This window comes from Macadamia integrifolia, chromosome 5 (assembly GCF_013358625.1).
Source record: "Macadamia integrifolia cultivar HAES 741 chromosome 5, SCU_Mint_v3, whole genome shotgun sequence".
Lineage (NCBI taxonomy): Eukaryota > Viridiplantae > Streptophyta > Magnoliopsida > Proteales > Proteaceae > Macadamia > Macadamia integrifolia.
The window spans coordinates 31,007,257-31,034,351 of record NC_056561.1 but is presented as its reverse complement, the minus strand read 5'-3'; the positions used below and the strand labels follow the sequence as shown (position 1 = coordinate 31,034,351).

At 40.4% G+C, this 27,095-nt stretch overlaps 1 protein-coding gene across 5 annotated transcripts in view; it reads left to right on the top strand.

The window, feature by feature from the left end:
- Positions 1–25,361, top strand: part of LOC122079087 (glutamate receptor 2.7-like) — a 54,821-nt gene extending 29,460 nt beyond the window's left edge. Inside the window, exons 1-4 of one of the 5 annotated variants that reach the window (XR_006140271.1) lie at positions 19,287–19,716; positions 19,973–20,122; positions 22,212–22,273; positions 25,014–25,361. The gene's annotated coding sequence lies outside the window, so the exon portion shown is untranslated. Of the gene's footprint in view, positions 1–19,286; positions 19,717–19,972; positions 20,123–22,211; positions 23,294–25,013 lie in introns of those variants that run through there. The other 4 variants (XR_006140270.1, XR_006140269.1, XR_006140268.1 and 1 more) reach the window with 4 other exon arrangements.
- Positions 25,362–27,095: the final 1,734 nt, after the last annotated feature.

Here is a 27,095-nt window from a genome sequence, read left to right as displayed (position 1 = left end):
AGGTACTCCTTGATCTTGTCAAAGGCTTATTGGCATTTGTCATTCCATTCTATGGGCTGATCCTTCTTCAGCAGCTTGAAAATTGGTTCACATATTATTGTCAACTAAGCTATGAATCTACTAATATATTAGATGTGACCCAGAAATCTTTATATTTGCTTCCCGGTCCGAGGTATGGGCATTTCCTGAATTTCCTTGATCTTGATAGGGTCGACTTCATTACCTCTTTCACTCAGTAAGAAGCCTGACAACTTTCCCACTGTTGCCCTGAATACACACTTCTGAGGGTTCAACTTCAGCTGATACTTCTTGATTCTTTCAAAGAATGGCCTTAGTGCTAGAATATGTCCTTGTCGATCTTTAGACTTTACTATCATGTCATCCACATAGACTTCCACACCTTTGTTCATCATGTCATGCAATATGGCCATGGCTACTCTTTGATAGGTTCCCCATGGAGTGGCGAAGGCTGTTTTCTCACGATCTTCTGGGTGCATGCTTATTAGGTTGTATCCCAAGAATCCATCCATGAATGATAATAAAGCATGCCTTGCCATATTATCCACTAATACATCAATGTGAGGTAATGGGAAGTCATCTTTAGAGCTTACTTTATTAAGATCTCGATAGTCTACGCATATTCATACCTTTCCATATTTCTTCGGTACTGGTACAATATTGGCCAACCATTGGGGGTACTTCACCACTTGTAAGAAACCCACATTCCATTGCCTCATAACTTCTTCTCTGATATTCTCACTCCATTCTGGTTGCATTCTTCGAAGCTTTTGTTTTACCAGCTTTGCCCCAGGGTAAGTCAGCAACCGATGCTGTACAATATTGGGTTCGATACCAAGCATATCCTCGTAAGACCAAGCAAAGACCTCAGTGAATTCCTTTAGAAGATTACTCATCCGTTCTGCTTCTTCGTCATCAAGGGTAGTGCCAATTTTTACCTCTCGAAGGCATTGGTCAGTTCCTAGATTAATAACCCGAGTATCCTCATGGATGGGTTGGGCTTTCTTTGGTTTGCATCATTTTATTAATTCTTGATATTTATTAAGATCATTATCGAAAAAAGGAGGGAAAGTCATACTCGAAATCAGAAATTTTATTCATGAAAGAAGGAGTAATAGAATCATCATACAAGAATTCTAGACTCTTCTCAAAAGGGGAGATTGACATAGAATCACAAATAACAGATTCGACTACAGACTCGATAATTAGCTTGATGCTTTCATTGGGGGTAATCAGGCTAGTTGACTCAATAGCATGAGCAAACATGAAGTTTTCTCCCATGCTTGTCCAGTTCATAAGTGGTTCAGTGGCTTGATGGATGAGGAGATGTGGAAAAGGGCCTTCTTCGCCTTCTGAGAAAGTTGCTGCTATTTCTTTAGTGGTGCAATGGTTCCTCTGGACAGGTGCCTGCTTCTTCATGAATACCAACTAATCAATCTCGTGCTCTCAGAAGCTAAACTTTCTGAGGGGTGAAGATCGATGGAGACTGCTTAATCCTTTTCTATAAAGTCTATCTTTTCGAGCCTGCTGAGGGATGCCATCCCGGTGCCTCGGTCACATCTTTGACCTTCTTCACGAGCCTTCCCATTGAAATTGGTTTGGGCACAGTACATACAAACCATCATCCTCTGTGCTCTCCTCTGTTTTGCATACACACTTCTTCCTCTGAAAGGATGGGGCTTGAGCTCATGTAACCCTCAGGCTCTTGGCTCTTGTAGGAGATAGCAAATAAAACCTTTCAAATCAATGGGAAGTGGTAGACTCCATGTGAGCCTTATCTTCTTCCCCCATTCTCTCTTCATGAGAACTCGAGGACTAGGTGCCTCCTTTGATTAGATCAATGTTGTAGGTTCATCAAAGGAAGACCCAATCTCAATCAGTGCAATTTTTGCTATCCCAGTGATGCAACTGTTATGGTCACCTTCTTTGACTAGCATTTTTCGTTGTTCCACTTCATTAGTCACCCAATCGAACACTTCTTGGAAGAAAATTTCAAGTCCTGGTTGCATCTTGGCTATAGTTTCATCAAACCACGGCTCTACATTTCCACAAAAGGGGAAATCCTCTCCTTCTTTCACAAAGTATCCATTGAGAGTAGGGTAATAAGTGACAGAGATCTTCCTAATCATCCTCAGCATTTTCTGCCCTTTGACAGTTGGAGGAGTATACACGAGACCATTTTTTCCTTTGTTCACCGCCAAACTAGGCTGCTTTGGAACTCCTTGGTGATATTTCCCCAGTCCCATGCCAGGAAAATACTGCATGTTCTTTATCATCTGATTCACTGGCGGACTCTAGATGGCTTCATAGTTAGCTGGGATTTTCTCCTTTGGAGCTTCTTTGGCAATGGTTGCACAAGTGGTGTCTATTTCAAAGCCACTTAGTTGGACTTCCTGGTCTTGTTCTTCCCCATTTTCAATGTTGGCCAGAGTGTTAACCACTTTAGGATCTCTAGCCACTAAGACCACCTTCCCCTCATGAATGAACTTCATTTTTTTATGGAGACTAGAGGACACTGCCTTCCAAAGATGCAACCAAGGCCTTCCCAAGAGCATGTTAAAAGCTATCGGTATATCAATGACTTGGAAATCAACATCAAACTTCATTAGGCTAATCTTTACAGCAAGGGTAATGACACCAAGGATCTTCTTCTTGCTATTATCATATGCCCTTATGGTTTGGGTGGTTGGACTCATTTCTTCCAAGTTGACACCGATACTCATTGTTGATCTCAATGGCGGCACATTCAAATCAGACCCATTGTCAACAAGAACCGGGGGAACTACTTTGTCAAGGCATTCAACTGTAATGTGGAGAGCCCGATTGTGTTGGGTTTCCTTAGGAAGTTTGAAATCTGAGAACATCAAGGACTGCACTGCATATGTTGCTCCCATTATATGTGTAAGGTGCGTTGGATTTATCTCGATCGGCACTTGCACATTAACGAGAGACCTCAAGACTGCTTCACGGTACGAAGGGGATGCCATCAACAATCCCCAAATGGAGATGTTTGCCTGGGACTTCTTGAGTTGAGCTAAGACTAGGTTCTCTGGCTCTTTCTTTACGCCGCTAGTTCCGGCCTCATTAGCCCCTTGGCTACTCTACTGCGAGAGCCTTACCCTTTTAGTCTTTCCCACTTCTAGTTTCCATCACATTGATTGGTTTTTTCATAATAATCTCAGTGGGATAACTAACTTCATCATCACTATTGGTTAGAGTGATTATCCCCACCATAGAATCATCTTCTTCTGATTCTCCTTTCCTACTTGGGGTGAGAAGTCGAGGACCTCCACAAATATCCACCGCCCTAGCTCGTAGCTTCTTAACTACATTGGAAAGCTATTGGAATATAGCGTCTACCACCTTTGCCATTGTGTCATCTGGTCCTATTTCCTCCAGATCATCCAAATGCTCCCGATCACTGATAGTTACTTCCCTTAACATTTTATCAATTTCTTCTATCCTTTCTTGCATTCTCAATGTGTTGGAATACACTTCACACAGTTTTTCTTCCAACTCAAATGTGGAGCACTGTTCGTCCATATAAACTTGCGTCAACTCTCCAGATTCCCCCTCATTCTTTGAGTCTGATGTAGAATCATCTCCCTCCATGCATAGGGAAGGGTAAATGCCACTTGTTGGATCAGCCATTAGGTCATCATTGCCAATGGCGTAGACTGAGAAACATGTCGGATGTTTTGGTGAGTAATATTCTGACTCATCATCATAATCAATGTACCAAGGCCCTTGGTAGTCATCCCAATCTGGATACCCATCATCCTCTCGAGAATCAGAGTCATCTCCATCCTTCTCATCTTCATTTTGTCCCCATCATCCTCATCTTTGCTGATTTCACTCCCCCTTGATTCTTCACCATATTTCTTAGGACCATCAAATTCTCCAGCATCCAAACGCTTATAGTATTCAAAGCGTACTGAACGAAAGACTTCCATAGGGTTCGTCCTATCATTGCTGGCTTGAAGTTTGACCAGTCCTGACTCATCATCCTCTGTATCACTCCCTATGTGGATTAAGGAAGTGTATTCTTTGATCTGCTCCCCTATGGCCAATGTGGTTACTACTCTGAGAAGATCAGTTGTAATCTCTTCAATTAACTATGGATTGTCTTCTGAAGTTACAGCAGACTGAATTGGAGAAGTAGGATCACTCTCCTGATCTTCCCCCAATGCATTAATTGACCCTGTTGATGAAGTCATCTTTGGGGAATCTGGTAGTGCAAGCATATCCTTCCAATCGTACCCGTCTGTCCATCCTTCTTTTTGGATATACACTGAACCTTAAGAATGGGATTGGTATAAGGGTGATGAGGAATATGAAGTGGGATGGTTATGAAGATGATGTAATGTGAGAGGTAGGGTATGAAGATTGGGGGTGATAGGTTGAAGAGGTTCCTCCACTTTGATGGGGGGGGAAAGGTTGATGATATGGCGGAGGCTAATAATATGGCAGAGGCTGATAATGTGGCAGAGGCTGGTAATGCAGTGTGGCTTCTGATGAGGAGGGATGGACAGGGGGCACTCGATCTTTTGACTTTTCCTCAGATGATTCTCTTCTTGTGGGGGTTCTTATGATTCCAGCCCTTTGACTCATGATTTTCCTATAAGCACGGGCATTCATATGATTCTTTCGAGCTCTAGGTACAGTGAGTTGAGTAGGGTCACTCACCGTAGTTTCTTCATCTAGATTGTTCACATTGTCTACCAAATCCTGAATTGGTATTGATATTGGGAGGTTGTTTGATCTTAACCTCAATGGTTCCATTGTCTACCAAATCCTGAATTACATGATGTAAACCCAAACATATTTTAGTATTGTGCCCCTTTTGAGTGTGGCAGGCACAATACTCATGATCCTTATACCAAGTTGGAGGAGGGTTGCTGATCACTCTTGGAGCTACTGTCCCTAACAATCCTTGCTTCTTTAACTTCTCATAAACGGCCATTACGGGCATTCCCAGATCAAAAAACTACCTTCTTGGGCGAGGAGCCTTCTGGGCGGGTGTATCTGCTTGTATTATGAAGGGTTGTGAAGAAGTGGCTGGTGGAACTGACTGCTGAACTGTACTCACCATATTAGTTTCCAGACCCTTTCCCCGTCTGACTTGGGTGTTCTTGCTTGCATCTTGGGAGGATCCTTGATACTGGGCCTCTCTCAGAATTTTATTCTCCACCCGTGTGCCAGTGGCTATCATGGCATCAAAAATTTACAAATGCTGATAGTAAAGAACATCATAATAGTGCTTTGACAAGTTCTCTATTAACATCTCTACCTGCTCTGCTTCTGAAGGCCAATCTGCCATCTTGGTGGCCTTGTCGCTGAATCTCATCAAGAAGGCAGTGAATCCTTCTTTAGGTTACTGCCTCAATGTCTCAAGCTCCCGATGTTTCACATCCACCTCAGTATTGTTGGAGTAATGTTTGGTGAAGGCCTTTACTACCGTCACCCAATTTTGAATTTGTGACGACTCCAATTGTGTGAGCCACCTCAGTGCTGTTTTTGATAGGGTTAATATGAAGGCTTGCCCCATCTGGTTATCTACAAGTTGCCATGACTTGGCGATGCTGAGGAAGACCTTGAGATGAGCCTTGGGGTCTCCTGACCCATCAAATCTATCAGTCTGCCACTTGAATTTTTCTGGAATTCTTGCTCCAGAGAAGAAACTCATTTCCTCAGAATCCACTGCTTGGCCTTCTGGGTCTTTTTCTGCTAGAATCATGCTCTCCAACTTCTCTAACTGCTCTCTGAGCTACCTTTCTTTCTTCGTATTTTGAGGCTCAAAGAGGACGTGTGCTGTAAATTCCCCTTCTTCATCTTCGATCACTACCCTAGGACGAGGGACCCTGGAATAGGCCCCTCGTTGACCATTGGGACGGATAGGTGAAGATCCTCTCTGACCGGCTGACCGAATATGCTCTGGTTCCCCTGAGTCGACTCGGGAAGAATTCCCACGATGACCTGTAGCTCCATTCTAGTCCATGTCTCCCGTTGTCAGTGCTGGCTCATTCCTACGATTAGCTCTGGGAGGGTTTTGAAGTGTATACAGTATCTGAGCTACCCCTCTTTTGACTTCAGCCATTTCTATCTATAAGGTCTCCACCAGATGCACCCAAGCCTGTTCGGGTGTTTCCATGTCCGGTGGATCCATGCTTACTGGGTTGTAATCAGGTGGTAGTAGACAATCTCAAAAAGATGACGGTGGTGATTTAGGATTTAGGGGGGTTAACCGATTATCCTGACGCATCCAAAGGGACCACGGTGAATACTTGAGATGCGGAATTATGCCTGAACCAAAAGTGGTTTATTTTTAGGATTCTTGAATTCCCAACCCCTTGTTCACACATTCACTAGATTATCAACCAATGATCCATCTAAAGTTAGTCCACTTAATGATAGGGGTGGATAAGGTTTAATGCCCCTGGTCCACCCAATGTCATAAGCAGGAGATTCATTCAAATGGCTTATCGAGAATATTCTCATAAGACATTCCATGTAATAAAGTCATGCTTTCCTTGCTCTTTTTCCTGCTAGGTGTCCTTCCTCCTGATTTTCTGGGGACTTCTGGAGACTTGACGTGGCTCTGGCGGGATTGCCCCTGAGTCACGTATCTGGACTTTTTCCTTAAGGAGGAGGGACACATTTTATCCGAAATCCACTTTAGGAAAGCAATTCTTTACAACAGGAATATAGTGCAGGCACATTCCTTTTCAAGACCGCAAATAAGTTCTACAATTAGCTTGTGGCGCTCCTAGGTTCTTCATCTATTTTCTACATGATGCAAGCATGCGGTGGATGCAATAGGACCGACAAGGCTTCCTTGACAGGATCTATATATGCAAGGTACGTGATCCTTTTGATATACCCGTAGGTATGAAATCAAGGGGGTGACTTTCTTATCCATTACTCGTGACCACACATGAGGTTAAGCAATTGGCCATGGGGTGGTGGAACCATGAGTGATTGTGTGCAAAAGTGTAATGTAGGGTAACCATCATTCGATCTTAGAATGTCGTAAAGTGCTCGGACCTCCCCGAGGGTGCTGGCACAAATACGGACATCCTCATCGTTTGATGATGAATTCAATCTTTGAATGTTATAAAGTGCACGAACCTCCCCAAGGGTGCTAGCATAAATACAACATCCTCGCTGTTTGACGATACCTTTCATTCTTGTACAAGAAGTGAATATCATTTGCTTTCAGAGTACTCTCCATAACATGCATTGACCTCCCCGAGGGTGCGTGCATGACAGGGAGTCCCTCACCAAATATTTTACTTCGAGCATGATGTATGATGTAGTTAGTGAATACAATTACAAATATGGGGTTAGCCGAACAAATTTTTAAACAAATGTGGTGGAAAATGTTTTTGCATTTTACGATAGCATCTAGTATTGGAAGCTTAACAGTTATCCCCAGTGGAGTCGCCATTGTGAGGGTAGCGGCTGAAGATGGATCCCCGCTCTCTCTTCTCTCTCTCCCTTCACCATCAAGGTGAGGGGGAGGTGGCTCGAGTCGTGTGTGCTTCGCTTACCGGCCCTGTACCATCGTATCGTTGCTTGGAGATACGTGGAGGCCTATTTCATAAGGGTGTAAAATTTATCCTTTGAGACGGGGGTTTTGATGATGGTCCAATTCGGGGACTGGGATCATACAAATGGGGTTTAGAGTAGGCACCTAAGGTTATGGGCCTAGGACCCGGGGTGGGCCCGATTCCTGAGAAAAGGGCCCAAAATTTGGTCCGGTCCAGAGATTTAGGATAAGTGTTAGGTTATAGAGTTGGGAAGGTGTTAAGCACCCAATCTGCTAGGTCTTCTTGCTAGATGCTTGAGAACGAATATTTTCCACATGTATGGCTAAGTTATCACACATATATACATTAATTGAATTCAAACTATTATATACACTAAAACAAGGCTTATTAGATGTCTATATTATGCTTGAATGAGGAGAGAGATTATACCTGAATTTGACCCATGTTTCGGGTCAAGAGGGGTGGGCCCCTGATTGGTACAGGTTCAGACTATTTTTTGGATTCTTCTGGCTCAGGGGAAGATGGTCTTGACCTCCAACTTCCTTTCTTGAGGGATGCTGATTGTGATGGTATCTAGACCGAGTTTCGGCTGGGAACAATCGCTTTTGGATTTGGATTCGGGCAAAGCTTCGGCATAGGGAAGGCTATTTCTAGGTTTGGGATGAGCTGGCACTTCGTCAGAGCTTCTGCTGGGGAAGGCTAAGGGATCGCTAGGCTGAGGTGGCACTTCGACAGAGCTTCCCCTGGGAATGGCTATTTCTGGAAAGATTCTAGGGACACTTGGACAAAGGTTTGGCTAGGAAAGGCTATTTTTAGGCTTGGGATGAGGTGGCACTCTGGCAGAGCTTCGGCTGGGGATAGGTTAAGGAAGTGCTAGGCTGAGGCGGCACTTCGGCTTAGGGAAGGCTATTTTTGGCTTTGGATTCGGACAGAGCTTCGGCTAGGGAAGGCTATTTCTGAGTTTGGGATGAGCTGGCACTCTGTCAGAGCTTCCACTGGGATGGTCTAAGGGAGGGTTAGGCTGAGGTGGCACTTTGACAGAGGTTCCCCTAGGAATGGCTATTTCTAGAAAGATTCCAGGGACACTCGAACAAAGGTTCAGCTAGGAAAGGTTATTTTTGGGCTTGGGAAGAGGTGGCACTCCGGCAGAACTTTCGCTGGGGATAGGTTAAGGGAGTGCTAGGCTGAGGTGGTACTTCGACAGAGCTTCCGCTAGGAATGGCTATTTCTGGAAATATTCCAGGGACACTCGGACAGAGGTTCGTCTAGGAAAGGCTATTTCTGAAAAAAAAAAATGGTTGACCTAAAAATGGATTAAAGAACTCCAAAGTCCTGAAGAACACTTAGAAGATCTTAACAGAGTTTCAGATCTTAACAAAGATCTCTTCGTCGACCCGAAGAACCTTAAAAAGGGGGGGTTTCTATCTCGAGAGCACTCAAGAATACTCAAGAACACTCAAGGGAGGTGGCTCAAGAACATACTATTTTTGGCTAAAAATTGGATCTAACTAAGGATTTGGATTGAAAATCTTCAAGATTCCTGAAGAACACTTCGAAAACCCAAATGAGTTTTTGGATCTTGACGAAGATCACTCCAAAGATCAGAAGAAAATCAAAAGGGGGGAGGGGAGGAAAATTTCACTCTGAAATGGATTCAGGTGTCTGCTGGTGTCCTTTTTCTAAGGGAGGGGGTATTTATAGTTTTTTTAAACCAAATAGGAGAGGGTGGAATCCCTTTATCCAATGGACAAAAGGGATGCTCTTGCCCAAAGGGAAGAGATAGGATTTTTGTCCAATAGGCAAAAGGGGGGTTGAAGGCAAAAATGGGTGGGGAGGGCTTTTGTTCAGTGGGTAAAGGGGGGTTTTCAGAAAAAATGGGAGGCGAGAGAAATTTCAACTTAGAAAAAGGTGATTTTTAAAAAAGCGAGAGGAGAGAGAAAGTTTTACAGGAAAAGGCAGTTTTCAGAAAAGCAAGAGGAGAGAGAAAGTTTTTCCGAAAAAGGTAGTTTTTGAAAAAGTAGGAGGAGAGAGAAACTTTTGCCAGAAAAGGTAATTTTCAAAAAAGCAGGAGGAGAGAGAAGGTTTTATTGGAAAAGGTAATTTTTGAAAAAGTGAGAGGAGAGAGAAAGTTTTGTCAGAAAAGGTAGTTTTCAAAAAAATGGGAGAAGAGAGAAGGTTTTGCAGAAAAGGCAGTTTATGAAAAAGTGAGGAGAGAGAAGGATTTACCGGGGATGTGGGTGATGTCCTTGGTGTGCGAATGCATGGATGTGCAAGCAATGTGCACAGTGTGTGGGTCATGTGCACGGTGTGCGGGCCATGTGTGCATGGTGTGTGGGCATAGTGTGCATTGTGTGCAGCTGGGGCCTACACACTATACGAAAGGCCCGCGTGCAGCTTATGGCAGGCCCCCGCTCAGCATGTGGTAGGCTAGCGTGCAGCGTGCAGCGTGCAGTAGGCTCGCGCATAGCGTGCAGCAAACTAGGCTTGGCTAGGTTGGCTGGGCTAGTTGGCTTAGCTGGGATGGCCTGCTTACCTAGGCTACCTGGGTGGCCGGTGTGCACGACATGCACACGGAAAAAATATGATTTTTCGGGAAAGATTGCCTAAGATCCGTCGGTTCGATTTCGACATCGTATTTTCGAGCACTATCCATCTGTACGGTCATCTTGACCGGATTCCATCATATATGAAAAGTCAAAATTGGACCCCCCCTCTCTCTAGTGTGGGGATTTCTAGGGTTTCAGACCCAGGAGTGTTTTGGGGTCATCTGGGTAGGTACGGGATGAATTTTAGGGTGTTTGGATCAGGTGAGGGATTTTTCAGGTTTCCAGCGTGACTGTCCGCGTGTGCGGCATATGTGCAAGAATGCATGATTATTCAGGGATGATTACTGGAGATCCATTGGTCTAATTTTGACATACCATATATCATCGGAATTGTATTTCCTAGCACTATCTATCTGTACGGTCATCTTGACCAGATTCTTTCATATATAAAAAGTCAAAATTAGACCTTCCTCTCTCCAGCGCAAGCATTTTTAGGGTTTTGGGTAGGGGAATGTTTCCATCAGCATCTCTATCGGTCGGAGGTCGGAAGTCGAAAGTCAAAAGTCACGTCCAAGATCCGTATTTCATCATAGCCAGAGGAGGGTGACAAAATTGGGTTTTACGCAATGAAACCCCAAATTTTACTTCTTTCGCTCAAGAATCTCCAAATACTCTAGATCTTCACCAACACTCCTTTCAAATCCCTCAAATCATTATACACACCTTCCATTAGACCTTAGATTTGGTTATCCAAGTAGGATTAGCAAGATCTAAGTGAGCTATTTCACAAAAATCAAAAGAGGGTTTAAGGATGGGGTTTTCCTAAGAATCCTTGGAATGTGTGCAATACCTACCTCAAATCGAAGATCTTGGTGAGTTGATCATAAAACTGGGCTCAAATACCAAGACCCAGCTCCGGTGAAGCTCTATGGTCAACCTCCCCTTCTTCTTCTTTCTTCTTCTTCCTCTTTCCTTTCTTCTTCTTTCTCTCTCTTCTTTACTCTCCCACCGACCAACTAATATTAATGAGGGAAAAGACAATTAATGTCTCCCCTTTTATACCTAGGCCCCCAAAATATCTTCTAAATCTCAGATGGGCTATCTCAGGTGAACTAAATCTCAGGTGGGCTATCTCAGGCGGGTATATCTCAGGTGGATATATATCAAGTGGGTACATCTCAGGTGGGCTAAATCTCAGGTGGGTACATCTCAAATGGGCTAAATCTTAGGTGGGCTATCTCAGGTGGCATAAATCTTACGTGGGTTATCTCAGGTGGGTACATCTCAGGTGGGCTTCAATGGGAATAAACTCCCACATAATATTAGATTACGTTGGCACCCATAAGTACTAGTATATACATTTACTTTTTGTACATGGCCTCGTAGTGCATGCAAGTGTAAGGCTTGGGTGCACATATTACACTTGGTACCTGCTCGGCCATGTCAGGCCAACCCGAGTTCAAGTTCACCCATACTACCATATTCCATATGGTACCTGTGTTGGTTCTCTCCGGTTCAGCCCCTATATGATCAAACCAAGTCAATGCAGTTAATTAGACCGGCTTTAGAAAGTAGGGTATCACATTATCCCCCCCCTTTTTGAAAATTTCATCCCCAAAATTGTAGTACGTGGTTGTCCGAAAAGATGAGGATACAAGGTTTGAATATCATCCTCTTTCTCCCAAGATGCCTCTTCGATCGGGTGGTTGGCCCATCGAATCTTCACAAAAGAGATAGAACAGTTGCGGAGGGTTTTCACCTTCCAATCTAAGATCTCAGCCGGATGTTCTTTATATGTCATGTCAGCTTCTAAGTATTTCGGTTCCACAAGTAGTACGTGAGATGGATCATGAACGTACTGCTTCAGCATGGATACATGGAAGACATTGTAAATTATGGTCCTAATCGGAATTAAGTGAGCTATCTTAGTTAGCCTATCAAGCACTGCCCAAATTGCATCCATTCCCTTGGGTGTACGTGGTAGTCTGGCGACGAAGTCCATTGAAATGTTATCCCACCTCCATTCAGGTACTGGGAGCGGTTGAAGAGTGCCAAAAGGTCGGTGCCGTTCAGCTTTAACTTTCTGACATGCAAAACAAGTCGACACATACAAAGCTATTGTGGACTTCATTGCTGGCCACCAGTAGTGTTACTTTAGGCCTCTATACATCTTGGTACTCTCCGAGTGAAGAGAGTACTCAAAACTATGTGTTTCCTTCACTATTTTATCTTGTATTACATCATCACAAGGTACACACAATCTGCCCCGAAATAACAGTGCCCCATCACTGGCTAATGTAAAGCTAGGGTCATTCATTGTTTGCTCTTGAATCTTCTCTCTGATCCACTGCAACTCATGATCTAAAGGTTGTTTCATTATGATTTCTATCCTGATGGATGAGTGTACCTGTAGAGCCGCCAAGGACATAGTCAACTGTTGAACATCATCTGCCTAGTGTTCTAGTTCCAAGGTTGCTCCCTCGTATAAGAGGATTTCATCCATTAACATCGCCTCCTATATGAGCTCTGGACTGACAGCTAGATAGGAAAGTGAAATAGTTTGAGCTTTTCGGCTTAAAGCATCTGCCACTATATTGGCCTTCCCTGGGTGATACTGAATATCACAATCATAATCTTTCATAAGCTCAAACCATCTCCTTTGTCTCATATTCAAGTCTTTAGAGGGCATTCACTACTACAGTCCTCCCAAGACCAGAGGTATAGGCCCACTGATGAGTCGGGACATGTAGAAGCATATCTACGAGGTGATTAGTGGTTCACCAGCAAGGCCTGCATCTGAGTTGGACTTTTCTCCTAAGGGTAGGGTATTTGGTAGGTTAGTGCAGTTCAACCTAGCTCTAGGAGTGGTCTCCAGAATCAGGTAGGTTTCACGCCCACTTATCTAGCTGCTTGCCTGCTATCTGCCCTTGAGGGCAATGTACCTAGACTATGCCTCCCCTACTTTATGCTGAGGTCTATGCATCACCATGCCTTACATCCCAAGGATGCCAGCCTACGTTATGGCAAGGCTCTTACTCGAGTCTTCGAGCATTTCGTAGTCGACCTTTCTAAGGAGGAGGGATTGGTCCCAATGTACAAGTTCTCTACTAGGAATTTGAGGCAAATGAACCTGCATGCCTTGATGGTAGAGCCTCAGGCAGCTGAGGAGGAGGAGAAGGAGGATGTGAAGCAGGAGGAGGGGGTGCCCATGGATGAGGATGAGCGCACCAGAGATGACGGAAGTCACTTCCCATACCAAGAGGAGATCAAAGAGGAGGAGGTTTTTGAGGAGGTACCCTTGGACACTAGGGCGACAGATCCTGCTTTCCATGGAGCTGGCGGTTCCAGATCAGCCAGAGCTAGTGGTCCAGACATGCCTAGTGCTTCTGGCACACAGACTTCAGCTCCGCCACCTACTGGAGAGGCACCTATACTACAGGATATCCTATAAGAGTTGAGGTCCCTAAGAGAGTTAGGCTAAGCTTAGAGGTCAGCTTGAAGAGAGTGCGACCAGGGAGCAGAAGCTTCTCAGGAGAGTGGAGGAGAACACTAGTAGAGAGCTCCAGATGTGGAGACAATTTAGAGAGATGGAGTCCATGTTTCAGCGACTTACCTGGGATATGTATCACTCTTCTAGGGTGATCTCTATGGATGTTCGTCGTGTACAAAGGAGAGTGGTGCGCTTCCATGATCGATTTACTCATTGGGCCAAGCGTCTTGGCATTGACTCTCGGGTCCACTTAGGAGAGCCTTTCGATGTCTCTAGACTCCAACTCCGACTCTGATTACGACTAGTGTTTTGGCCTGGTGGCCTATTACCCTCTTCTGACCCTCTACTTATCATTCTACGTGTCTCTTTTCAACTTTATTTGATAGTCTTGAGTATTTTGGGTTTCATAGTTGACTTTCTTGAGTATTTTGGGTTTTACAGTTGACTTTCCTGCCTAACTTACGTGATTGAACTAGTATAACTTTAAGAAAGGATAGCATCTATCATTCATTTTGTAATTTATTCCATCGGTGCATTTAAAGTTTGAATTGTGATCTTGATAGAAATTGTAAATTTCTGAATGGTTTACTTCTATTAAACTGCATGGTTTGATGGTCGCCGACATGGCCTCCATATGTTATTATTATCTTATTTTTCTTGTTGTCTATCAGGTTTTTATGTTTGAAAATTTTTGGTTTTCTCATTTTACTTCGTTATGCTGCCGAAATTTTGTTAAAATTTCCACTACCAAGTGAATTCCATTATGACAATTCCAAAACTAGTTAACTAGAATTCATATTAACAACATATGCATGCCATGAATGCAATGGTAACAACTTTTTTACATATAAATTTAAGGTTTTTTAACTTTTCATAAGGTTTTTATCTTCACCCACCCCAGACCTATTATAGTTTCGATGGGGTCTAAGCAATATGTTGTAGACAGGTAGAGCATCGCACTCTAATACCACCATTGTCACACCCCGCTCGCAGAAAGCCGAGCCGGTGACCGAGTTAACACCGATTAACTCAGAAACCTACTAGGATCAACAATGCAGTAACTGCAATACAGCATACATCTACTAATCCAAGATAAGACCTGTATTTTCAACGGAAGACCTGTTCATAATAATACCTGTAATTATTTCCTAAATACTTGATACCTAAATTGAGTTATAAAAGTTACATACATTTGGGCTCGAAGGTATGATATATATACAAAAACATAACCATTTAAGCATCAAGTAACAAAAGGGAGTACATCAAAAGAATAAAAAAAGAATCACTCAAGAGTCACAGCTGCCATACAGCATAATCCTCGTATGTGCAATCGGCACTGCGCTTAAACTTGTCAGGGACCCACCAGTATTCAGATGGAAACTCCATAGTGGGGCCCAGCGCCTAATCACCAGGCAGGTAACCTGTAAATCACCTAAAAAGAGTTGTACACATGGGATGAGCTCACTAGCCCAGTATGTAGAGAAGAAGACCACACAAGGAAAACCACACAAACAGTCACAATACAAATGCGCCTATATGCAATTCATTTTAACCCTATTAGCCTAACAACATTACTAGGTCATAGGTTTTGTGCTACTCACAACTACAGTGCGCGTATGCCCTGGGTACAAGCCACGAACCCCATCCCACGATACGCCCATAGGGTTGTCGGAGAAGGCCATTGTTGGTACTGAAATTTAAAATCCAAGGCGACTCCTGGTAATTTAAATGACAAAAAGTAAATGGGTGATTCCACCTGAAATAAAAGCATCATGATCGGCCCTCTGAATATATCACCGGGGTTACCGACTATCCTAGCAATTAGTTGTGCGTACTTCTAACCACTGTAGCAGTTCGACAACCGCAACCCAATGCTTCCCCCCGATGATCTCCTAACACGTAAACCCCTGTTGGGAAGGATCATAGCAAAAGGGTAAATCACATCCTAGCCACATGCCTCTACATGAGCATAGTACGATCACACAATGGCACCGCGTCCCATACCACGACCACCATGCACTCATTTCCAAACCGGCTACAGCATCTAAATCTAGCATGCATCTCATGTCCAAATGAAATTCCTCCATCACATACACCAAGACAAAATGAATATTCCATCATAACACAAAGCATAGCATATTAAGTAAATGCACATTCAAATGCGTGATATGGCATATGTGATGTCTAGTCTACACATAAGTGACATGATGACATGGCTAGACTAACATATGTTAAATGATGCATAACATTTAGAAATTTAAATCAGAGTCCACTCTCCACTTACTTGTATATGTACACGGTGCTTGTACCCGGTACAAAAAAGATCCGATGTGTGGGTATGCGTATATTGAGTGTATCCTATCATAAACATAATGGTTTATTATTTCACTATGTTAGGGTCAAAATCATCATGTTTGAATACTAAAATCGGGTTTAGAATCGTAAATGGGGGTTACCCATCAAATTTGGACTAATTCTAGAAATTCTAGAAAGACAGGTGGGCTAGAGCCAAAGACTTAAGAGCTATGTAGCCCAACGGTTTCAGCCCGTCGGTTACTCCAGAGCCTAGAATCTGAGTTCTGGGAACTCAGGTGGGCTAAAACTAGAAAACCATATAGCCCACCGATTTCAGCCTGCCGGTTACTCCAGAGCCTAGAATCTGAGTTCTGGGAACTCAGGTGGGCTAAAACCAGAAGACAGGTGGGGTAAAAATACCCCTCAGTCTTTGAACAAAATTTTCCCAACATCATTCTCGACTTCTCTCTAACGTAGGGAACTTTTTTGGGGACGATCCGATGACTCAAATCACTTGTCTAAGTCCAATCACGTACCCTCAACCTAGATCTAAGATCAAATCAAAAGAAAAGAAAGATTTTACCTCTTTTTCAAGAACACAAATGAAACCCCAAATTTCACTTCTTTTGCTCAAGAACCTCCAAATACTCTAGATCTTCACCAACACTCTTTTCAAATCCTTCAAAATTATTATATACACCTTCCATTAAACCTTAGATTTGGTTATCCATGTAGGATTAGCAAGATCTCAAGATTTGGTTATCCATGTAGGATTAGCAAGATCCATGTGAGTTCTTTCCCAAAAATCAAAAGAGGGTTTAAGGATGGGGTTTTCCTAAGAATCCTTGGAATGTGCGAAATACCTACCTCAAATCGAAGACGTTGATGAGCTAATCATAAATCAAGGCTCAAAATACTAAGACTCAGCTCTGGTGAAGCTCTACGGTCAACTTCCTCTTCTTCTTCTTCTTTCTTCTTCTTCCTCTTTTCCTTTCTTCTTCTTTCTCTCTCTTCTTTACTCTCTCACCGACCAACTAACATTGATGAGGGAAAAGACAACTAATGTCTCCCCTTTTATACTTGGGCCCCCAAAATATCTTCTAAATCTCAGGTGGGCTATCTCAAAGGCCTAAATCTCAGGTGGGTTATCTCAGGTGGGCTAAATCTCAGGTTGGCTATCTCAAGTGGGTATATCTCAGGTGGGTTAAATCTTAGGTGGGTATATCTTAGGTGGGTACATCTCAAGTGGCTAAATCTAAGGTGGGTACATCTCAGGTGGGCTAAATCTCAGGTGGGCTATCTTAGGTGGGTATATCTCAGGTGGCCTAAATCTCAGGTGGGTTATCTCAGGTGGGCTTCAATGGGAATAAACTTCCACATAATATAAAATTACGTTGGCACCCACAAATACTAGTACGTACCTTTACTTTTTGTACATGGCCTCGTGACGCGTGCAAATACAAGGCTTGGGTGCACATATTACACTTGGTATCCCTCGGTCATGTCAGGCAAACCCGAGTTCAAGGTCACCCTTGCTACCATATTCCATATGGTACCTGTGTCAATTCTCTCCGGTTCAGCCCCTATATGATCAAACCAAGTCAATGCGGTTAATTAGACCGGGTTTAGAAAGTAGGGTATCACATGCACTCTCGCATCATGAGAAAGGGTCCAATAGAACTTGTAACAAGTCTAAAGAGGGACACTAGAAAGGGTTAATGTTTTAGTTTATCTTCGCATTTGCAATGTATGATTCTTAGAATTATGTCGCCCATGTATCATGTGAATTAGAAAAAGAAATGTTGGTTTAATGTAAGATATAAGGGCAACAGAATTTGTTTTGTAACTTTTGTTTACATTAAACTCTTAATATATTCATCCTACTATAACTATTCAGAACAAAAATTTCTAGTGCGCTTCACATTAGCTCAAAAATCACATTGAACTGCATCCCCAATCATGTACATAATACTTTACATTTATATGTATGTTTGAAATGTGGCTTCACAGTTTCCACTGGGAATATAATTCCGAGATAATTCTTATAACACAATGATTAAGATTACAATCAAGATATCCTCAGACTATATAGGGAATCAAGAGTGTTGTGACAGTTAATACTAATTAGTCAACCAGAACTGTTGATCCAGTATTTTCAAAAGACAGATGGAACAACAAAAAAAGATCAATATTGAATATAACAATAATTTCTGGGGTCTCCAAGGACATATAGATCAAGTTTTCCCAACTGTATAGTTGATAAAGAAGAGGATGAGAATATCAAATTGCAACATTTCTAAGTGTCTCACAAATATGAAATAAAAGCAGAGAATCTGAAACCTCGACTAACCAACCTAAGTAGTCATAAGAAAGGTTTAAGGTCTCACTCTCACCCCCCATCTCACAGATCCAAAAAAGTGAGATCTCGCCGAAATCATGAATTTTTTCGCAGTGGACACGGTGGTTGGTCTTGGTTGCCATACGGTCTTTATAATCCCTGAAACTAGGTATGACCCTATTTTAGGACTTCTAAACACAATGGAAACATCAATTTTTTAAAAATCAAACTCAAAATGGTACTTTGACTTTGTACCCTATGGAAGTAGTCTCCGACTCTTCAGAGCCTAGGCTAATATGTTCTATTCCACAATCCACATTCCACAATCAACACGTGACACACCATAATCATAAGAATTTAAAAGACATCATAGATAATTACTTAATTGATTAAAAATTAACATTGATGACTGATGAGTTATATTAACCTATATTGGTGCCCATATCAACTGTATGGAGAAGACCCAAAGTCTCTGCTCAAATCCCAACTCGACTCATGAGTATTCGACTATAAAAGGGGATTGTATAAGTAATAAAGTACGCACCTTCCCTCTCAAGGCTGACAGCGGCCGTACACTTAAGGTCCAACAAGTGGTATCAGAGCAGGTCACGGGTTCGAGTCTCCCTAGCCACAGGTTCACGAATTTGGGGGGGATTGTTGGTGAAAATTTGAAATGACATAAGATAAACTACACAACAACATAAGGTCATTATGCATCATTTATTTACACAGAAAAATATAAATATAAAAAAAATTATTTCCCCCCATGAATCCATAGATCAATGATAACATATAGAAAAACCAATGTAAACCAGTAAGTATTGATGATGTTTCCATGAAAAAATGGATTTGAGAATAACTTTTTGGCAAAAATTTTTCTAATCGACACTACAGCTAACCGTATTGGTGGTCGGGAGTAATTTCATCCCTCCGATTGACATCAACAAATCTCACTCCATTAATTTTATACCCCATACTACATACCTCACTTTATTTCGAGTGAAATACAATCCCAACATAATACTTCCAAAGGAATACAGTCTCATTCTGTTTTGACATTTGATTCTCTCCCGTCGATAGCTTCATTTCGGCTGCACCTCCTTTGCCCTAAATCGTGCGTCTATGGAAATGTGGTTATCCTTCGTTATCAAGATCAGAGTTTCCTCTCTACAACTGGTTTTTTCTTGCTAAGCATATAGAAGTTTGAATTTTTGCATCTTAGTTATTTTTCAAGTGATCCTCACTCCTCAGCCCAATTATTTTTTTGTTCAAGTCTCTTCCTTTTACAAGCAAGACGGCTTTCTTGTTTGGGATTGTTTACTTCTGGATTGATCTATATCATTCGGATATACAGAAGGATCAGAGATGCAAAGAGGGAGACCTCCCTTCTCGAGTTCACAACGGCGTTGCTTGTTTAGATACAGGCATTACTCGTCTACAACAACTTGGTTAAAAGCAGGACCTGAAGTGTGATCTCTTGTAACCACTTCGAACTCCCCTGCTTGTGTGTTTATTTACCTTTTCTGCTTCTGTTCAATGCTCATTTCATTCTGAGTAGATGAATCATTGTTGGTTTCGCTTGTTGGTGTAATTATAGTTCATGGGTCTTGTATGGATTTTCAGGGTGATTTCGAATTTTTGCGTTCTCGTTTTCGATTATATCAGTGCTTATAGGGATAACTACCCTTTACAATATTGGGCTTACATATGGTGGCCCTATTGTTATGACTTATAGGTGGTTGATTGCTGATCTCTTCACCATGACTGTTGGGTTATCAATGGCTGAGATATGCGCCTCCTACCCAACTTCATGTGGTCTCTACTACTGGAGTGCTAAGCTTGCTGGCAAGGATTGGGCGCCCTTTGCCTCATGGTTGACTAGATGGTACTTCTTCTCTGCTTCTCTTTCTCTCTTCTCATATCTATCTACACTTCAAACAAGCTAAACTGATGATTCTGACATTGATTTCCAACCCAATCAAATCTAGACTTATCCTCTACTAATCCGAGATTTAGGGAACATATATAGAATTTTGAATTGACTGTTGTTGTCGATTCAAATGGGATATCCTACGGATGCATGCAAGATTTCATAATTTTTGCACTAAAAATAAGAAACCCATAAGGAGTTTGAAATTTTTCTCTTATAATCAAATCCATGATGAGGTGGTGACAGAGTCTTTACTAGGTTATCCCAGGAGAAAAAAGGGTTTCCTATTAAAGCTATTTTTTGTTGAATTGGTTTGCACTTCCTCCTTAGAAATTGGGCTCACTATGTTGTTGTTCAGTGCAGGGCTGAATTTAACATCAATCCATTTCACTTTTGCAATCTATTGTTAGTAACTACTTGATGGTGTTGAAGTCCTTCTGCCATGTCCCCTGCTTTGAAGGAATTTAGGGAGAATAAAGTAAAACCTGAAGTTTAGTAAACTAATATCTGAAACTGATTACTTACTTATATCCTTGATATATCTATCTTCACTATTGGGAATTTTCTGTTAGACTTCTTGTTTCATTGCCAATTGGTTCCGAAAGCGAGAGACATCAGTGCATGGACCTTCTTCGTAAGAATTGTGCTTTCGAAACAACCATAAGATTGTCCCTCTAAAACTCTTGTTTAGACCATGTGCATAGACTGTGATTTGTGATTCTTAATTGGGATGTGCGGTCAAACCTTTTACTTGGTTAGCATCTCTGTTGTTCAACTTTTAACTTTTTGTCACGCTAATGAAGGTGTTTAAGAAAAATCAGAATATTCATCGTCATCATCAGGTGATAGTGGTAACCATCATTATATAGTAGTAAGCGTTTATGAAGAGTTTACTCTCCTTGGCAGCCTACTTTCATCACAACGATAATGGTTTAGAGACATCAGGCTACTTTCAACTCTCAGAAAGACCATGTAACACCCATAGCCATCATATTATTGGCATAAGTTCTTTTGGATTAAAGTCCTTCCTAATTACATAGCAAAGTAGCTAATAAGTAGGTGAATTTTGATTGGTAAACCTTTCAACAATATGATTTGTACCTAAACATAGAGTCCTTTTCGCCTTTTATTTTCTTTCTGATTCTTGAGGCAGAGTATTGCATTTCTCATCTGTCCAATTTAACTGCAAGTTACAAAGTATTTGTGTTTCCCATCTGACACCGGGTGCTTTCTTAATTCCTGTGTCTTTCATGGCTCTTCTCACCAGCCCAGCATCATTCCATCTGTTTGCAACTGCATAGATGTTTGATAACAGTACATTGTAACCACAATTATCAGGTTCCATCTCAAGAAGCTCTCTTGCTGCCAATTCCCCCAATCTTGAATTTCTATGAAGCTTGCAGGCAACAAGTAGTGCCCCCCAAACAATGGTGTTAGGCTTGACAGGCATGCTATTGATAATTTCGAGTAAAAAGCTCGACCAAGGAGATCTACCATACATCCTTGGTGTTCAACTTTAGGAATCAGCCTGAAGTTGATGGTTATCATTATATCAAAGAGGTTCCTCCCTCTTTCACCATTCCAACATGACTACAAGCATGCAGAACTCCTATGAATGTGAAGTCATTGGGGTCATGTTCTCTCAAGTTCAGAGAAGAGTTCCAGAGCTTCCTCACCACAACCATGCATGGCTAAACCACACATCATAGCATTCCACATGCATATGTCTCTACTAGTAGATGCATTAAACAGCCGCCGTGCCTCGTCTATGTCAGCACATTTTGCTTACATGTCTACCAAAGCTGTTTTTAGAATGACATGTGCTTGAGGGATTGTATAAACTTGTGGCAGTTGAGACTCATTATGTTGTTTCAATTGCTGGATTTCTGAGTTATTTTTCTTGAATCTGATTTCAGTCAATTGTTTTTGCTACTTTGTTAATATTCCAACATATTTTGATCTTCGAAACTTGTTTATTCTGGTTTTTAGTTTCTGAAAAATTCTGGTTCTGCAACTCTGTTCATGGGTTTCCTTGATCAATCAGGATGCGATGGGAGTCCAAGGTGCTAACAACAATATGTGCCAATATAACGCAGAATTTACAAGGTAATATTGCTGTGTATAACCAAAATACAATCACAATTCACTGGTGCCTTCAATTGAGGGTTAATGAAGTTCCACAGGGATAATTTTTCCTTATGTTTAATCTTTCACAGCCAGTAGAGGTAGAGCGCAGAGGGGAAAAAGGCTCTTAATAGTGAATAAATACAACTATGTTAGATATGACACTAACATTTCTGTGTGTATTTCCCCATAGAGGAGCTGGATTTGATGATGAGTCCCTGCTTGTGTCACAAATGAGCCTCGTAATTTTTCTAGCTGATGCATCATTGGATTGATTGTAAGTTAGTAAGCCTGATGGGATCAATTCAAGCAGGTAACCTGGAATCAGGTCATTAAATAAGGATTTTCACTTTTGCTTGTCTTTGTTTCCACAGGGAATCCTATACCTCTCACCTACTTTAATCTCCACCACCATTTGATTCCTAAGAATGATAAGGACCATAGGGCATAGATTATATGGCAAATCCATAAATGAGGCATTTGAATATAAAACTTCAGTCACAACTATACATGTGATGCATTCTATCATAGCAACTTATTTCTGGTGCAACGCAGTGGACCAGCTTGCAAAGCTTGTGAAGCAGGCTGAGTCTGTTGGCTGGAGAATTTGTCGATCCTTGTATCATTGTAAGATGGTCATGTATGGGTCACAAAAACGGCTGGAGGAGATGGAAAATGTGCTTGATGAGATGGGGAGGTTCAATATTGATCCCTCAAAGAAGACATTCGTCATCATTTATAAGGCCTACTTAAGGTATGGCCAAAGACATAAGTTGGATTGATTGCTAGGGATAATGTGCAAACATGGGATTGGAATTCCATTGGATGCCTCTTCTTCCTAGGTTACATTTTCACATTAGAAACATGCTTTTCAATAATTCAAAAATCCATTCATCAAATTGTTGCAAATAGTTCATGACATCTGAGAGGACAATTTCAGCTCCTTGAAGAATGTAAGCTGCTTCTTTTCATTTTATCTGGCATACTTTGTCAGTAATTGCTCTTGCTGTATCTTCTAAGATTGAAAAATGAGTGCATGATCCTTTTTTCTTTTCTTTTTTTCTCCTGACTAGTTCATATCATTGTTCATTGTTCCCCCTTTTAAAATGTGGTTAATTGATCATTGCTTCTATAATATCAAAATTAGTTCTTGCCACCCCAAAATATTTAAGTCTCATGATTACTAGACTTGCTGTCAGATTACAACATTAAAAGATACCTCTTCTTTTATAGAACTGTCAGCATTTTGTTCTCACCACACATTGACATAGATAAATGTCTTTATGTTTCCTAATTACTGCATTTTTGGAGACATCTGATGTTTATAATTCCAAATCATGATTTTAACTGGATTGGACCCGTTTTTACTATTTTCCTTTCCAAAAGTTTCTTAGATATTTATGGTTGATGAGATGCCATCTGGCCCTGTTTCTTGGACAATTAGACTTAACTTCAACTCTTCACGAAAGAACAGGAGCTTTTTTTTTTCTCATCTTTTCAATGAATTCAAAGGTTTGATTCTGTTTCGGTGATGGTGATGTTTTGCAACTCCTATTTTAGTCACTCTTTTGGCAATTACTATTTTTTGTAGTATATCTGACATGCAATTTTGTTCCCCCACCCCCCCCCCCCCCAAACCAAACAAAAAAAATCATATTGCTGCCCATGATGATTTTGTCCTCTTCTCTTCCTTATTAATAATTTATTATGCTATCTAAAAAACAGTTGGAAGGAAAAAATGTAAAACCGGAAATTTTTCCTAGGTCATTGGTACTTTTATGTTCTCTCAAGATGTGTTTGAATGTGTACCCGATCTGCGGATCAAGTAGTCCAATAGTTAAATGGTTTTTGCATTTTATAACTGTCAATTGTTTTCATCTTTTTCCTATTAAAAAGATGGTTTGGTTTTGTAAATTTATTGGCACCTATCATATAAAATATTGTAGCTAATGACATAGATATTGACCGAAAGCTCTTTTGGAACTTCACATTTTCTTAGAAATCAGCAACCTCTGCTTGTTTGATGGCTTATCAAAATCTGGGTGAATTGAAGATTCTGAATCTCAATTCAGGGAAACCATGATAGATTCAGCTCATCTACTTCTTTTTTTTTTTTTTTTTTTTTTTTTTTTGCTATAGAAGTTCTCTTAGTGGTTAGTACAAAGAACCAATGAATTCTAGTGTTATTTGCAGTTTTGAACATAGTTAGCAAATTCGGATTCGGGAATTATTCGGGCGGAGAATTATTTGAAATAATTCGGTTGATTAATTTAAGGATTCGGTCAAAAAAGCTTATTGGATTTTTATTTTTTTTTGGTTTTTTTTTTTTAAATACTGTTTAAGTGGACCGAATTATTCGGTTTAATTTGGATTCAGTCCGAATTATTCGCGTTTTATATTCACTTTTGAAAAAATCACGAATTTTACCGAATTTTATTTTTAATTCGGATTCGGTCAGAATTTTTTATAAAATTCGGTTTGGCCGAATAATTCGCGAATTATTCTGCCGAATTGATAACACTGGTTTTGAATGAATGTAGGAGTCTAAAGTAAAACTATCGTGGAAAATATTAGAATTTTAACACATGTAAGTGGTTAAATTAATCAGTTTCCTAGACAATGCTTTATATGAAATATTTGTATTCTACCTACTATATTGAGTATTTTAGAACCTACTAATAAGTTAATCTCATTATTTCTTGTTTCTATTCTTACACTAAAGTCGTAGAGAGGCAGACAAGATGGCCAACCACAGAGAAATGGAAAACAATGGAAACAAATGCAATCAAGAGATTACAGAAATATTCATTTCACGAAAGAACGTTGCTACCTTAATGAAGTTGAATTTGACAAAGAGCAACAAGGGTACATCGTCCATGTCCTAAAAGAAACCAATCAATCCATATCCTCGAAAGACCAGCACAGGGCCTCCTCAGTCTTCTCTGTCAAGGATGGAAAACTCTTGACCTATTCTCAGTAAATGAAATGCAAACAAATTAAAATTTTCAAGGCATGTCCCTATGAAATTTGTGACTGAATAGGGCTATCAATTTCTTTATGAGATGTATGATGCGTGATTGCATTTGAAATTTTTGATAATTTTTACTTCATTATATTTTAACTTGTGAGAATGGAAGTTGATTAACAGATTTGATGCATTCAATGGATGAATAGACTTACTTGGGATATAAATCATGGATGATCATGTGAGGAGGCATGATTTGGTTTCATACAATGCAATAAATAAAATAATGCTATAGGTCATAAATTTCACAACTTATGTGTCCTTAGCTCAAAAAGGTAAAGCACTTGGGGAATTCCCAGGAAATTGTGGTTCGAATCCATCAAGATTCATTAATTGTTATTAAGTTTAATTTTTTTACCCACTTAAGTCACGAGATATAGATTGGTTTTATAAAGAAAGAAGAAAAAAAAAATTAGGGAAAATTGTTTCTTTAAAAAACTTATTAGTGTTCAATATGCTTTCTATTTGTTTGGGGAAAAGATCTCTCTAGATATCAAGATTTGAAATGTTGGTTTTTTATTTAAGTACAAGATCCATCTCTCTCAGAAATTTTGTTTGATTGGAGTAGATTAACTAAGATGATTTTTATTTTATTGATTTTTTACTCTAAAGATCTATTTTGTTGTATCATAATGTATATGTACATTTTTCTTTTCTTAATGTGGTCTGAGCTCTTGGAATATATTTGATTCATTTCGAAAGGATTTGTCAAGGTTAGCAAAGCTTGTATTTATTCGTTGGCATTGCCTTCTCAATGTAGACACTTGACTTTGTAGGAAAAATCATTGGATATCTTATAAAATGAAAAATTGTATTTGATATCATAGAGAAAGCAACATCAATTCCATTCAAGTTAAAGCATTTGACCAATAACTTTTTTCGACATGCTAGCTTATGTGACAAGTGAGGAAGAAAAAAACAGAACATTTAATTTATAGTGTCTTCCCAACAAAATTTGATTGGTGTTTAATATTTATTTAATTTTCATATAATAGAGGACGCAACATAAGATCTACTCAGGTCAGCATTTGGATAAGTTCCCTTAGATGACACATCAGCACTTAGAAAAGATGGCCAAAAAACTCCAACAAACTAGTTCAAGTTGTCTGTAATAAAAATCCATTTGTGTTTACAATTAAAAATAAATAAATAATGTGGCAAAAAAAAAAATTTGAAGTCAGTTGTTCGAATGAACGAGAAATACTGACCCATTTTCATAACAAAGATGAAAAATCAATTTCATCTATTAATGCTTCAACACTTACTGAAAAAGAACGTCAAGCATAACAAACCAATTTGAAATATGGATGGTAAGAGTAGTTGCGAATGAAGGAATCACAAACTTAGTGGCAATTGTTGTTTGATACTAGCTTTGATAATGCTCTTTCACTTTTTTCTCATTTCGATTTGAGTGTTAATTGTGACCAATGAACCTATTGATGATAAAAGAGTCACTGTATTGTCATATCTAAATGAATCTTTAGTCATATTTACTCTTTCCTAAAATATTCTAGTTTCTTCACTTTTTTTTTCCGTTTTGAGGATTTTTTTTTTTTTTTAAATATTATTAGGTTAGTAGAGAAAGCATCACATTGTCCACTCGGATTGGCATTTAGGCAGCCCCTTATTTAACATATCAATACATATGACAATTTGGGAAAAAAAAAAACACAAATTATTTAACATAAAGGATAGAACCTTATGCGAAAAAGAAAGAAGATTGTAGGTGTTCGGTCGGAAGACCTAATGGCCCTGCAACATAAAAATTATTTGTCTATT